This window comes from Miscanthus floridulus, chromosome 16, assembly GCF_019320115.1.
Source record: "Miscanthus floridulus cultivar M001 chromosome 16, ASM1932011v1, whole genome shotgun sequence".
Taxonomy (NCBI): Eukaryota; Viridiplantae; Streptophyta; class Magnoliopsida; order Poales; family Poaceae; genus Miscanthus; species Miscanthus floridulus.
In genome coordinates, this window is record NC_089595.1 from 21,030,639 (window position 1) to 21,045,425 (window position 14,787).

General features: G+C 46.7%; 1 pseudogene; it reads left to right on the plus strand.

Annotated features, from left to right (window-relative positions):
• The first annotated feature begins 2,242 nt into the window (after window positions 1-2,242).
• LOC136510396 (2-methylpropanoate--CoA ligase CCL4-like) lies at window positions 2,243-3,942 on the plus strand (annotated as a pseudogene).
• Window positions 3,943-14,787: the final 10,845 nt, after the last annotated feature.

The window sequence follows — 14,787 nt, forward strand, 5'->3', positions numbered from 1 at the left end:
TCGTTGGTTTCCTTTGTTCCAAACGCTATGACCATCTTCCTTTCCTCCATTTTGATTTCCTTCACTTTTCCTTTGAAAAAACCGTGTTCCAAACAGGCCCTTATGAAGGTTGGTTTTAGTTAAAAGGAAAAGGATCCGAATGGGTGAGGACAAATTGCAAGCCACAGCCACGCACCCATAAACTAGCCATACTAAATGAAACAAAGAGAGGAGAAGAAAAGGTCAATCATGTTTAAGAAGCTTGTCACATATATATGCATGATTGTTGTTGATGGAACCACTAAAACACCACAGGTCGGCATATGCAATATATGCACTAGCTGGCCATATATATAGGTCGGCACCAGAAAACGGAAGTGGTGTTGGCTCCATGTAATCATGCACCAGACAAGGACGGACAGAAAACAAACACACACAAACAAAAAGTTCCCAAAGACACCAAGAAATCCAAGCTAGGTTACGTGTAGGTCAGGTTTCGTTTCGTTTCACCTGGGCGGCGCGGGTAGCTCACTACTAGCTCGTTTCAAACCTTATAGCTAGCTTGTTTGGTTGCACCATAACTACGGATCATGCATGCATGATGGCATATTGGCATCGGTCGATCGCGATCAGTGAACAAAAGTGGCATCTGATGGCTGAAGCCAACTAGGCACTGCAGTAGTAAGGGTATGTTGGAACAACTTAGGGGGTGTTTGATTCACGGACTAAAGTTTAAAATGTGTCACATCGAGTGTTATATTGAGTGTTCGGATAGTAACAATAAAATAAATTACAGAAGTCGTCAGTAATCCACGAGACAAAATTATTAAGCCTAATTAATCCGTCATTAGCACATGTTACTGTGCCACCATATTGTCAAATCGTAGACTAATTAGGCTTAATAGATTCGTCTTGTAAATTAGTCTCAGTCTGTGTATTTAGTTTCGTAATTAGTCTATATTTAATGCTCTAAATTAGTGTCCAAATATCTGATGTGATATAGGGATTAAAAATTAGGAGGGAAAATCAAACACCCCCTTAGCTTCACTAGTAAAGTAGTTTTGGAGTGCAGAGCCAGTTAAGACTCCTTTTGGAGTGTGGGAATTTTTTTTTCTGTTTTTTTGTATTTTTTTATGTGGAAATAAACTGATTCATGTGAAGTTTCACCATGATTCCTATAAAATTCCTATGTTGTAAAGAGGTCCTAAATCAGCTCTCCACAATAGACAAGGGTTAGGCTCGCCTAGCCCGGCTAAGCGAGGCGAGGCAAGCCGTGTGCTCGCACGTGCTCTACACATTTACATACTAGACATACTCCATGACAGACCCGCGTATGTGCACATCTGGTGAGGGGATTGTTTGTTACCGGCCTCAATTCGCCACGCCCCAACTTTGGTAGCCGAAGAAGAAAAAAAAGAAGTTGTTGTTTGGTTGGTATTTAGAACCTGTTTGGTACGGCTCCAAGATGCTTCGGCTCCTATACTGTTCATGCTGTAGCGTGTGAGAACCGGAGCCGGAGGAGCCAGGAATTCGAGCTTCACTGGCTCCGTGAACAGTACCCGCGCTACAGTGAGAGGAAAAAGGTGGGGAGTGAAAAACAGCTCCGCTACTACAGTGGTGCTACAGTGTTCGTCGTAGGGTGTCAACCGGAGTCGGAGCTGCCGGGAGCCCGGCCAAACAAGTCCTTAATGTTTGGCACTCCACACAACAAGCTCTAGTTCATTTTAGCATCTTTTCTCCCCATAGCTGTGGCTCTGTTTTCCTCCGCCATAGCCTATGGCAGCACCGCAATTGTGGTGTGGCAGTATGTGGCCGGAATCAGCAGCCCCGATCAGTAACAACCTGTTTGGTTGGCAGGTTCTTGGGCAGTCCGGTTCCCTAGATGCAAGTTTGAGGTGTTTGGTTGTCCATATTAGAGTGAAAACCTAGCTTCCCAGATGTAAGAGGTCCCCGATACATTTTTGGCGAGCCTGGCTCGCATGGTGGAGCACGGAGTTTTTTAAATGATGTTGTTAACATATATCATTAATGTGAGAGGTGGATCGTCGAGCGCGTGTGTATTGAACACGTGGACACCAGTATTTGTCGACTAGCCTTGGTGGGCCCACACCACTACGCATGAGCTATGAGCTATGATGAGGAGGAATAGCATGTTTGTTTATTAGTTTTAGTCACGGCTTATTAGTCAATTAATAGTATTTTTTTCTCTCAATAAATTAACATCAGTCGAGTTTATCAGCCTAGAAATCACGCGTGACTGGCGATGGCGTTGCTTAGTCCGCCCGCCCGGCCGCCCACCCTTGAGTCCTTGACCGTTGACCGGTCGTCGCCTCACCTCGCGTCAACGGTCGTCGATCTATCTGCAGACTGCACTGCAGGCGTCAGGCATGGAGCCCGGAGGGGGGAGGACGAGCAGGCAGCAGGGGTAAGGGCAAACCGGCCCGCGGCGACCGTTGACCGGTTGACTAGCGAGCCCGGCCTCGGCCATCGAGACCACGACGTCCCTGCATCTGCATGCATACTCTGCGCCAAAGGAAGACGCAGCCGCCAAATTTTACTAGCACACACGTGACACGTCACCGGACACCCTGTTGCAGTGCAGGGCAGGGTAGTAGCTCTGCTGCATGATGATAGTACGTGCAGTACTCCACGAAGTATGATCCTTTTCCTTGCTGGCCCCCTCTGATCAACGTCGAATTCACCCATCGGATGCATATACTCCGTCTACGTCTAGTAGCTAGGGCCAGCCAATCATGCGTAGTATGGCTATGGCCGGTCTGTGGTCGAGACTTTCAGTCTGAGGGCGCGCGCTTTGGATCAGACAACAACTTATGCTGCTGCAGTGGCCCTGTTTGTTTTGCTGAAATTTTAGCTCATGCTGCTGCTTATGCTGAAACGTGTGAGAGAAAAATACTGTTCGTTAGCTGCAAGTACCGCTGAAGTATTTATGAGCAAGGCTATTAGCGGAATCTAATTGTATCCTTCATCTAATATTTAGTACCCATTAACTGGTAAATCAGTTAACGACTTTTCGTTGCCTACGGCTCTATTTGGGTCTCCTAAGAAAAATAAGAATAGGTAAAAAATAAATACACTGGCGGCCCTTAAATTTGTGGCTCTGTGTCACTTAGCTTCACGAACTCTCAAAATCAAAATTCGCCTCCCTAAACTTGTTAAGCTGTGCACGACAGGTTCATAACCCTGGGGAGCATGGTGACTAGGATAAAAAATTTATAAAAAACACCCTGCTATGGTCATCTTCTACCTTAGCACTCCTTCCCTATCGTGCTTAACATGCTGGCCAACGCCCCGCACGCCACGCGGCTGCTGCTCTTGGGGAAGGTGCGCATTCTCACCGCCAGCGCGCCGCCGCTGGCCGCCGTGCTGCACCGCACCGAGTCCATCGGCTTCGAGGTCACCCACGGGTACGGGCTGACCGAGACGGCGGTGCTGGTGGTGCGTTGCGCATGGAAGCGGGAGTGGAACAAGCTGCCCACGTTGGAGCGCGCACGGCTCAAGGTGAGGTAGGGCGTGCGCATGCCCGGCATGGCTGAGGTCGACATCGTTGACGACGTGACCGGCCGCAGCGTGCCCCGCGACGGGTCCACAATGGGCGAGATCGTGCTCCGCGGCGGGTTGCGTCATGCTCGGCTACCTCAACGACGAGAAGGCCACCAGGGCATGATCATCAGCGGCGGGGAGAACATCAGCAGAGTCGAGGTGGGGTCCATGCTCTACAACCACCAAGCGGTGAACGAGGCGGGCGGTGGTGGCGAGGCCGGATGAGTTCTGGGGCGAGACGCCATGCGCGTTCGTGAGACTCAAAGAGGAGGGGTTGGGGTCGGGGTCCGTGCCGAGCTGCCAAAGACCTCCACCGGGAAGGTCCAGAAGTACGTGCTCCGTAACCTTGCCAAGGAGATGGGGCCAACCCGCAAGGGCGCCAGCAGCAGCAGCAGGTTGTAGTGCTAGTCCTATGCCGTCGTCTTGCTTGGCATGGACATGCTGACATGGACATGTGCTCTGCTCTGCTGCAGCTTTGTCGTTGCAGCATGGCGTTGGCAGACATTCATTTTCTTGAGATCATCAGCAAGCACTCTTACCGATCCTTGGAAAGGATTTTTGATAGTGATACCACTGGTTCCCGGCATGGTGGCGCCTATGGTGTTTGACGCGGAGGTGCTGAATCAGGAGGAGTGCACCCCGTTGCAAACTTGCAGTTCTTGTGGCCCGCTGAGGAGTGGACTCCGTGGTCGACCTCAATGCGAGCTTGTCCGTCGCGAGGGGCTCTAGTGCGCGCGGAGGCGTCCATCTAGCCAATCAGTCAAGCACAGCGGGCCGACCACGCGCACGCCAAAAGCCCATGTCCGCGAGCGTGGCCTCCAGGTACCTCTCCCTCGAGGCGGCGGAACGTGTTGAGCACGAACCCGGAGCCATCGAGGTTTCCAGAGGTAGTTCCGCCGGAGGGCGGAGGCCGCCAGCAGCTGCATCCAGCCGCAGAAGAAGTCAGAGAGCAGGCGAAGGCGACGATGAGCGCCAAGGGTAGGTGCTTGGTGCTCTCGACGCCCGCGGGCAGGCTGGCAGGGCATGGTGGGAGGGGAACGAGAGCGTGAGCGCACGGACGACGTCGTTGGGGGTGTGCGGACAGGAGCTGTGGCGGGCGTGGCGATGATGGTCAAGCGGAAGCCGGTGAGGTCGAGGAGCGTGGGCATGTGGACTACGACTGTCTGTGCCCGCGCGCATGCGGCGGGCTTGCCTCCTGTTCCTCGCCGTCGCTGCCGCAGTGCCAACTCTTCAAGGATGGCCATCACGGCGTCCACGTCGTACTCGTACAGCGTCTCCCAAGGGTGGGGAAGGAGTGCTAAGGTAGAAGTTGACCATGACAGGGTGTTTTTTTTTATAAAATGTTATCTTAGTTACCATGCTCCCAAAGGGTACGGATCTACCATGCATAACTTAATAAGTTTAGGGAGGTGAATTTCGATTTTGAGAGTTCATGGATCTAAGTGGCACGAGCCATAAGTTTAAGAGCCATCAGTGTATTTAACTCATTTTAAAATCTACCTCAAACCTACTGTTTTGAAATTTTCACTATGCAAAAAGCCAATAATAACTATCAGTCTTGTTTGAATTTGTCGGATTCACGCCTCAATCTACATATGTTGGGATGGATTAGGGCGAAATTTAGTTCAAGTTCTACTGCAATTCAACCTAATACATATGGATAGATGCGAATCCAACTATATCTAAACAAGGCCTCCAGATGAGATCCAAAGACCCATATATATTCAATCTAGATTCTACATTCGCTGTCTAGAATCCAAAATGTGACTACAAGAATGAGATCAAGCGGACCCTACATAGTTTCTTTTAAGCTATCGGTTGGGCTATTTGCTAAGGTGTTTATAGAACACCTAAAACTAATTTCAGCAGCTAACTATTAACTCATGGTGCGATCGAAACGGGTCCTAATTAGCTGATGACCCGCGTTTACGTGCGCACTGCTTGCACTGCGTGGACCGAAGGACCTGTTTGGCTAGCCGCGGACTACTAACTTCGGGAACATTTGCATTGGACCGCGATCGTGTCAACGTTTCTACTGCACACGTACGGTAAGTCCGCACGTTTCCAGGAGGGAGTATACTAGCTAGTGTAAATATTTCTTCGACAAAACATCCATTTGTATTTGTAATTTATTTTCAGGAAGGAAAATAAGATCCTATTTGAATCCATAGAGCTAATAATTAGGGTTTTTGATCAAACAGATTTAGCTATAATACTTTAGCTAATTATTAGCTGGATACCTTACTAATAACTATTTTACAAACTTTTCGTAATGGTCAGATGCCTGAGTTTTCAGGTGATACCGCATCCACTTCTGTCTTGATTTTTCCGCCATCTAGATAAATCTCAGACTTATATGCTCATGACTTCATGAGCCAACGGTGAAGATCGTTGCCTAAAAACATACTACATTTTAGGCACTTGAAATATAGCAAGTTCCACTATTTTACTAGTTGAGCCGAATGAGCTAATAGCAGCCATAGGCCCCGTTCGTTTCGCTGGAAAAAAAAAAAGCCGAAATACTGTTTCGGCTGATTTGTTGTGAGAGAAAAACACTGTTTCGGCTGAAAAAATAAGCTGAAAAAAACGGATTATAAGAGAAACGAACAGGGCCTCTTAGCTATGAACTATAAGCCAACTAACTATCAATAGCTAATGGATCCAAATAGGACCTACGACACCAGGCTCGAGTACTCATGCGCATTTTGTTTGACTCAGTTACTTTTAGCCTCCTATATATTATCCACATCTAAAAAGTACAATATATATAGATACAAGCTTAAAATTTGACCAAATGTATAGGTAAAAATATTATTGCTTATGATACCAAATAAGTATATATTATAGAAATTAAATATGTTTTGTGACAAATGTAATGGTACCTATTTAGTACGATACATATTAGTAGTTTTTTTTTTATAAACTTGATTGACATACTTTAACAGTACTTCATTCTTAAAAGAACGTAATTGTATGGATTTTGTCAAGATTCATACCAAGAATTACGGTTTTTTTTTTCTAGACGAAGAGAGTACTCTTCTAGGACTGTATCTTTTTTAAAGGACGGAAGGATTACTACCTATACCTCCACTTACTTATAGGTGAAGCTGCTGGACAACTGTAAGAGAGCGATTGCCAAGAACATCTCGCGTGTGTGTGTGTGTATATATATATTCAGCTCCTTCCACGGACACATCACGGATGGTTGGGGAGATCGACCATGACTTGGTCTGTCTGTGTGACTGTGACTGTCCGTGCTCACTTGGTCAGTCGTCGTCTGCCACGCAAAATTTATGAACTGCTGACCTTCTACGTACTGCTACTGCAGGAGTATTTTCCATCGGTCCGCCGTGCGCCGCAGCTTTCGTCCAACAACACGGCTCATGGCGTGTGTGTGCCGTGCACGGGATGCAGCATAGAAATGATGCACCCGTTAGTTAGGACTTTGGACAAACCGTTTTCAGAATCTTAATTTGCTGACTATTTATCGCCATGACATGGACAATACATACGTCTGTCGTCCATCCATAAATACAATCCCTGTGTAATCACGTCCAATTCTATATGATCTCTCTCTGGTGCGGTTTGCTTCCAACCTCTCTTTTTCTCCTTTTCTTTTTTCCTTTCTTTTTTCTGGTAAAAGATGTCCTAGGGCATCTTATATCTGGATGATAAGAAGGAAAACAAGAACCAATACCACAAAGTCCATGCCAAAAAAGAAAGAAAGTTACAATCAAATTTGGCAAGTCTATGCCGGTAGCATCCTTATGCCTTGAGCATCTCCATTAGGCGATCTAAACAGACCCTTTCTCTATATTTGAGTAGCAGAGCAAAAGAACATAAATTCACATCCAATAGGCTACCTACTTGGCCTCCTAGATTTGTTGCCTACCCAAATTCTCACCCTCACTATTCCCATGGGTCAAGTAGGGGGCTCTACTTTTGTGTTGCGACGGTTTTTTTCCCACCACGCTCGACGCCTCTCCGCTCTCCACCTACTCCATGACCGTCGACCTAGCTCCTCCCTGCTCGACCTCAACTCGCCGCGCCCGATGCCTCCTCTTCGTCGCCTCACCCTTTCTTCTCCATGCTCGGCGCCACCGCCTCCCGCCGACCCCATCTACTCCCCGTTGGGCGTTGTCGTACCATCACATGTCCCCATATCCTCCCCGCATCCTAGCCTGCACGCCCCGCACCTCCTGGCACACCCGATGCCTCCTCTTCGCTCGATGTCATCTGCTCCCTGCCTAGCGCTACTGCATCGCCGCCCGACTCCGTCACATACTCGCTTCATCTTCGGGCTCCCTTTTACCGAGATGCGTGAAGCCTAGGGGATGTGCGAGCCTGGCGTAGCTCGCCGAAGTGGGCGGCATTGGCCAAATCGAATGTTTCTTCTGCGTGCCAGTGTTGTGCGTACGTGAAGGAGGAGCTGGGGGAAGAAATAGAAAGAAGACAGGGTTCCAGGTGGAAAAGTGCAAGAGATAAAGAAAGTTTTAGAAGCCATGAGGTGATTTAGAAATATCTTGGGATTCCAAGTAAAAGAACAGGAACTTTGTTTTAGGTTGTATTGCTGGAGACAACGGTAGAAAGCACCCCCTCCCTAGAAAATAGGGTGGCTATGTAAACATATAAGGAGGAGATTTATTTGAGGTAGTACTGTCGGAGATGCTCTTATGCGGCGGGGTCGGGACAAATATTTTTTTGTTACTTTATTTTTCCATGAAAAGGTGCATCCTACCAGTCCACTAGTGGGGAGGCTATTCAAAGAGCTCTTGGAGCAGTTTTCATGGTTAATCGTCTAGAGGGAGCGGGTTCTGTCAAACAATATTTTTTACAGAAGTGATTTGTGTAAACTGATTCTCTAGAACGGCCTAAAAGACTGCAAGCACTATCTGCTCCTAGATCAATTCCCACATAGAACTACTACCACCACTACTACTTAGAATTTATCCTAGAGAATCACTCCTATCCTAAAATCGTCAGATAACATACCCTCCCAAGCAAACAAAGTTTTGAGCTCCTACGTGCTCTACTCCTTGACATTTGTTCATGTGAGTTGTAGGACCAATTCAGATCCATAGGTGCACTTCGGTCTTTTTTTTGGTGGAAGGATAGGGGTCCAACCGCAGCATGGTTAATTCTGACTACCACCACCGGTGGTTAATATAGTATAAACTGGTTTCCCTTAAAAAGCTGGTTTCAGATAAATAAATAAATAAATCTCTTAGCCCGTGGTCCTCATCGTAAATTGAGTACAACAAAAGGCTGCACCACCTGTAGTACGGAGTAGAGACAGACTGTAGCTGGCTGGGCCCTGCCTCCTGCTGCGAGTTCCGCACGTGAAATCCATTTCTCCCACGTGCGCGCTTTGCTTCGTGATAGTATTGTTTGCCACCAGCAACCACCATTCGTACCAATGTAAGTGCTGTCTGTTTGCTCCAAACAATTTGCGGACAATGCATGTGTATCGACACAGTGTACCCAGGGGGCCAGGGGACACAGTCCAATGGCTCGATCTAGTAGTCTACTAGTGCCTAATCGGGGCAAAGTGACCGCGGAGACAACACTGTCATCGTCATCACTCCCCGGCTTTCCGTGTTACTAGATGCCCACGAAAGAAAATCAGTCTAGGTTGGGTTACTCCCAGTGTACTGTATCATGTCACTGTTTTCAGTTTTATTTTATTGTAACAATTGATATGTACAAAGGAGTAGTAATTGCCATCGGCAACCAGCTGTGGACCATGTTGGAACAAACAAAATAAAAAAAACGCTAAATTCTTTCGTCCACTCATTCACTTCGTCGTTCTCATCTCAGTGAGGCCCCCGTACAGGCTTCCAGAACCCACGCCGGAGCATGTCAGCCTTTTGCAGAGGGTTCATAGGGGCAGCAGCGTCATTTGCCACTTGCACTAAGATTCTCATTTAAAACGCAGAAGTGCAAATAAAATGGGACGAAGGGAGTATAACTCAGCAGATGCATAGTGTCATGGGCCATGGGGTACGATTGACTGTCCAACGGTTGCTGCAGCGGCATATAGCAGTGAACCAACACATAACAGCAGCATGAGAATATAAGCCAGAATCAAACCTATGTTCTCAGTCATGGGATATCGTTTTTCTCTCGTAACAAATCAGCCATAGCAACAATAAATTCTGCCGAACAGAGCCAAAAAGGTCAGTCAATCATGCTGATGCTGTTTTCTTAGGAGCATCTAATTATTGTATGGTAATGGACCAAACATTATACACGGTTTTCTGACCTCGGGTATTGTTCCTCAGGGTGATGCAACTTATTATCTCTCATGCCATCAGCCAAAAATTTTACATGACATCTCATTAATGGATGCTCTCTCTATCCCACAAAGAATATCATTCTCGCTTCCTGAGATGTCAAATATTTTTAACTTTGATTAATTATATATAGAAGAACATTAATATTTATAATGCACAATTAGTATCATTAGATAGATAATGAAATATATTTTTATAATATATTTATTTATAGTGATATAAATGTTGCTAGTCAAACTTGAGAAAGTTTGACTAGCACGCATCCTAACATGAGCCTGGTCAAACTTTAGCTCAATTTTAAGATCTAAAACTCTAATGTGAGGTGGGCTAAAGTTTAGAACTAACCAATTTAGTGATCTCCATTTGCATAGTGCTCATTGATTCATTAGGTGATTAACATAGGTGCTTTGTAAATTGCTTAGGTTGATTAGACCACCGCTTATGCTTATGTTTGCTCTAGGTTTAGGTCTAGTGTTTAGTGAGGTTTGCACACATCTTCTCACTCGGTGCTTGTGCGCACCATTGTTGTACATCGGAAGAACTTATAGTCATGCGAGATCACACCAATCGCGTTTGTGGTGTGGTTGTCACCGTGTACCGGAGGGAACAAGGCCCGCGGTGGTTCGGCCGGAAGCTTGATAGTGAAGACGGCGAGGAGCGGTCCGGGAGAGGCTTGCCGGAAGGCACACCGGAGACCCACTTACGCGTGGGGAAGGCCCGGGTCTATCCACGGAGTTACCCAATCGGGAGCTTGGCCCTTGCGAGAGATTTCTTGCGAGGGGCTCCAACGAGGACTAGGGGGAGCTTACACGCTTCTCGATACCTCGGTAAAAATACCGGAGTCGTCGACGAGAGTTTTCATCTCTATATCATATTTACCTTCTGCATTTATATTACTACTTTGGTGTGTACTTTACTTTTCTAGCTTAGTTGATAGGATTGGAACCTAGGTTGTATAACTCTTATGCGACAGAGATAGCAACACACTTAGTAAAACCATAGTTGCACATTTAGATAGATTACTTTCTTGCATATGTTTTGCTAAGGTAAAAATTAGAGGCCTCAGTTAGAAGTATAATTTTAAGTTGTCTAATTCACCTCCCCCTCTTAGGCCAGTCTCAATAGAGATTTCATAGAGTTTTATGGGCATTAAATATGCTGACATGGCACTGTCTTGATGAAGAGAGAGAAGATAAAAGTTTCATGGGAGTAGAGAGAGTTTCATGGGGATGAAACTCTTCTTCACTGTTTTCAAAATATGGGTGTGTTGAAAACTGGGAGATGAAACTCCCATTGAGACTGGCCTTAGGCATCACGGTCCCTTACAGTTATGAACCAAATGGGGCCTACGTCTTTTGACGGGTAGATGTTACAATAGGACTCCCTCCGTCTAAAAAAAATACAATTCTAGCACAGTATCGTGTTTTAGTACGTTTGACTAATTATATATAAAAAAATATCAATATTTACAATACCAAATAACGACTATTAGATTATTACTAGATGTATTTTTATAATAAATTAATTTAGAGTCATAAATGTGAATATCATTCATAAACTTGGTGAACGTGAACCATTCTGCGTGACATGTAACCTATAGTTGCATTCTTTTGGGGATGGAGATAGTAATATATTCTTTTCTATAAAGGCCCTGTTCATTTGGCTGTCATTAATTTGCTGTGAGAGAAAAATAATATTACTTCGGTGGAAAAATACGGCTGGTAGCGCTGAAAAACAGAGGCAAACTTAAAAAAAAACATAGAATATTTTGACTCGGGAGATCTGAATATACACATGGACAGAGTCACGGATCGAGTCGCGTGCAGTACCGGCCAATTTCTGCCCCATGTAAAATCTTACTACTATGGTACCCTTTTCTTTTATTTACGTAGCTCATACTAATAAAAAACACTGTCATCATCAGCTAAACCGAGCTTGACCGTGGAAACAGCACGCGCGGATTCGGACCTGTCCCCCAGAACGGATATGATCCAGAGCAGAGCACAAAGCCGGAGGCAGCATCTTCTCTTCTGTCAGGGGGAGGAGCGCGTGCGTTGACGCGGTCGCCGCGTGGAAACCCAACCCGAAACCATCCAGCTAACCAACCGCGGAAAGGCCAAGGCGGTTTTATTAGATCTCCGCCTCCGGCAAAAACAGTTGTGGTTCTTGAAAGCTAAAGCATTTTTTTAACCGTTCGGTAAAACGGTAGAAAACTAAGAAATATCTACAATACTTTTCTTTCTTTTTTTATTTTATTTTATTTTCTTATTCTTTTTTTCTTTCTCTCTATTTTTTCTCACTCTTATCTCCACCGCATTAGGATTTACTTTTTTCTCCCTGCAGTCCGCAGGCAGCATGCGCGTGGCTTCCTTCCTCTTCATTCTTATCCGCTTGTTCTCTTCGTTGCTATCTGCTCACGACCGACGCGAAAGCTTCGTGCGGACGGAAGATCGGCGACTGCGCCCCGGCCGAGCACCGTTGCGGCCGCGCGCCCCTGCGTCCGCTAGCCATGGCGCTCCGGCAAACTCGCGCCCACGCGACGGCGGCTCTCGACGACCTCGCCCGCCGGTCATGGCGCTCCGGGGCAACCCCGCATCGGCGCGACGATGGCCCTCGCGACCCTGCGCTCGCAAAGACCTGTGGGGCCAAATCCGCCTGAGGCCTGTGCTGGGCCCATGCCTGCTCGCGGGAGCCGGTCGAAGCTCGTTTTTCCGTTTGTTGACGGAAAGGAGTAACATTCTCTCTCCTTTCCTCTCAGCGGATTTTCCCCGGCTCCGCGGAGAGGATCCGTTTGTTGCCGTTTGGCTGATGGCGAGGCGGAGCTGCTCCAGCCTCCAGGAGCCATACCGAACGCCGTAGGAGTAGTACAGGCAGTGGAAGGCTGACTCGGAAACCAACCGCATGGAGGTGCCCACAGAAATCCCTCAGCACTCGCTCTCCCGCACCTCACGCGGTCCCACTGCACGCGGGTGGCAGAGAAGGATAGGTGCGGCAACGAGGAAGGGAGGGGGCTAGTACAGGCACCGCCTCAAAAGTCAAGGGCCCAGTGGAGCGCGCCACGTGTGCCCCCGATATTTGCCGGCAAAGGGTGGTGACGTGGCGGCCCATGATTCCGCTGCCGGCGTCGGGCGCGGGCCCCTCGCCCCCTCCTGTGGGGAGGCGTCAGCGGTGACGGCGTGAGGTACCGCGGGACCCGCCTGCGCACTCGCGAACCTCGTTGGCCTTGGGCCGGCGGACCTGTGCCTGCTGCCTGCTCTGCTCACTGCGCTGCTGCACCACAGATCTCTTCAGCATATTTTTGCCAGGACAAGCAGTCAAGGAGGCGCCGCCGTCACGTGCTACGCGCACACGGACTGCACCCGCACGGTCCAAACTTGGAATGAGTTCAGTTGTGGTCTGCGTACCCGTCTTCCACTTTTTGTAGCTACTGAAAATGAGAGAAAGCCGCCGTATGACCATCTCTACTCTAGGTTCCATTTTTGGTCACGAGCTGGAGCTTGAGTCAACCACAACTACTGTAGGTTCTCCTCTTCCCGCAACGTTGTGTATTAACATATTTTTCGTAAGCCTGTCAATTTATGGGTAAGACGCAACAGTGCCTCTCATCAAACTCTGAAAGGCATCTTATTTTGCATTCATCATCACCATGGGTTATGTTACACTTTTAAACTTGTGCTAAACTCTTATAATAGTAGTAGTCAATGGTGGTGCTTCAAAAGAAGTAAATATGTGGATTTTTTTTAAAAGCAAGGTTTGTACTTTATTAATTCTGGGGAGGTTCGTTTACATCACGAACTCCCAAAGCTGTTACAAACTCTGGGAGGGGATCGATGCGAACATGAGATCGATCCGGGTCCTAATTCAAACCAACATGAGCAGGATCATGTGCACCCCTATTACAAGATCGTGGTACATAGACAATGTCAGCCCGACTAAAATTCTGAGACATAAGGAACTTAGCTTCTCTAAACAGGGCACCATTAGCCGAAAAATCATAAGAACAGGACTGGAGAGCCTCTACTAGAATTGATGAATCGGTCTCCAAAAGGATCTGATATATGCCTTGGTCAATTGTTCCAAAAGGATATGCGATATGTGGATTTGGTATGGGACTGCCCTACTAGAGGTGTTCTCGCATGTTCTAGCATGAAGCTCTACCATAGAAATTGCACCCAAGGCACACCAAACAAGAGGAAAGAAAACTTTGGAACAAACTTTAGGTCTACCCCAAAATTTGACACAATCTTCGACAAATTTTATGTGTGAGAACTTTGGCCTTAATGTATAAACTTTTAAATGAGCAGAAAAACATATTAAATTTTTTTAGGGAAATCCCAAAACTAAAAAGACTACCCCACCCGAATTTGATGAATTTTAACCATAGCTTCGCCAATATATAGTGAGTATATCTCCCAAGAGATGATATCAATACTACACCTCTGATTTCATGGCTCTAGGAAATCCTCAAAAAATAGAAACTCAAAGAAAATATCCAAATTAGAGATGCTCTTGTGGTGGATTTGGTAGGGGATCACCATATAGATGTTCTCACATGTCATACCATCACATTCCACCACAAAAATTGCATCCAAACACGAGGATAAAAGTACATGAAAATAGCTGTGAAAACCACATAGTAGATTGCAAATGCATGAGAGTAGGAGGGGAACAACCTTACATGGAATTGATCCTTGGAATAGCTCAAGATGGGATATACCACAAAACTCAAATCTAGTATGGCAAAAAAAAAAGAACAAGAGCCTTTATCTCCCACTAACTCTGTAATATAACGCGAGGTCTTAATCACAAATGAGAGTCCCATCCACAATGGTTGGTTCAAAAGTTTTTTTTGGGTTAAAACACCGGAGGAGAAAGCCCCCGACCCAAACACTTTACCATAGACTCAGTAATGGAGGGTATTGTGGTAGAACCGCCTGAAATAACATACATTCGG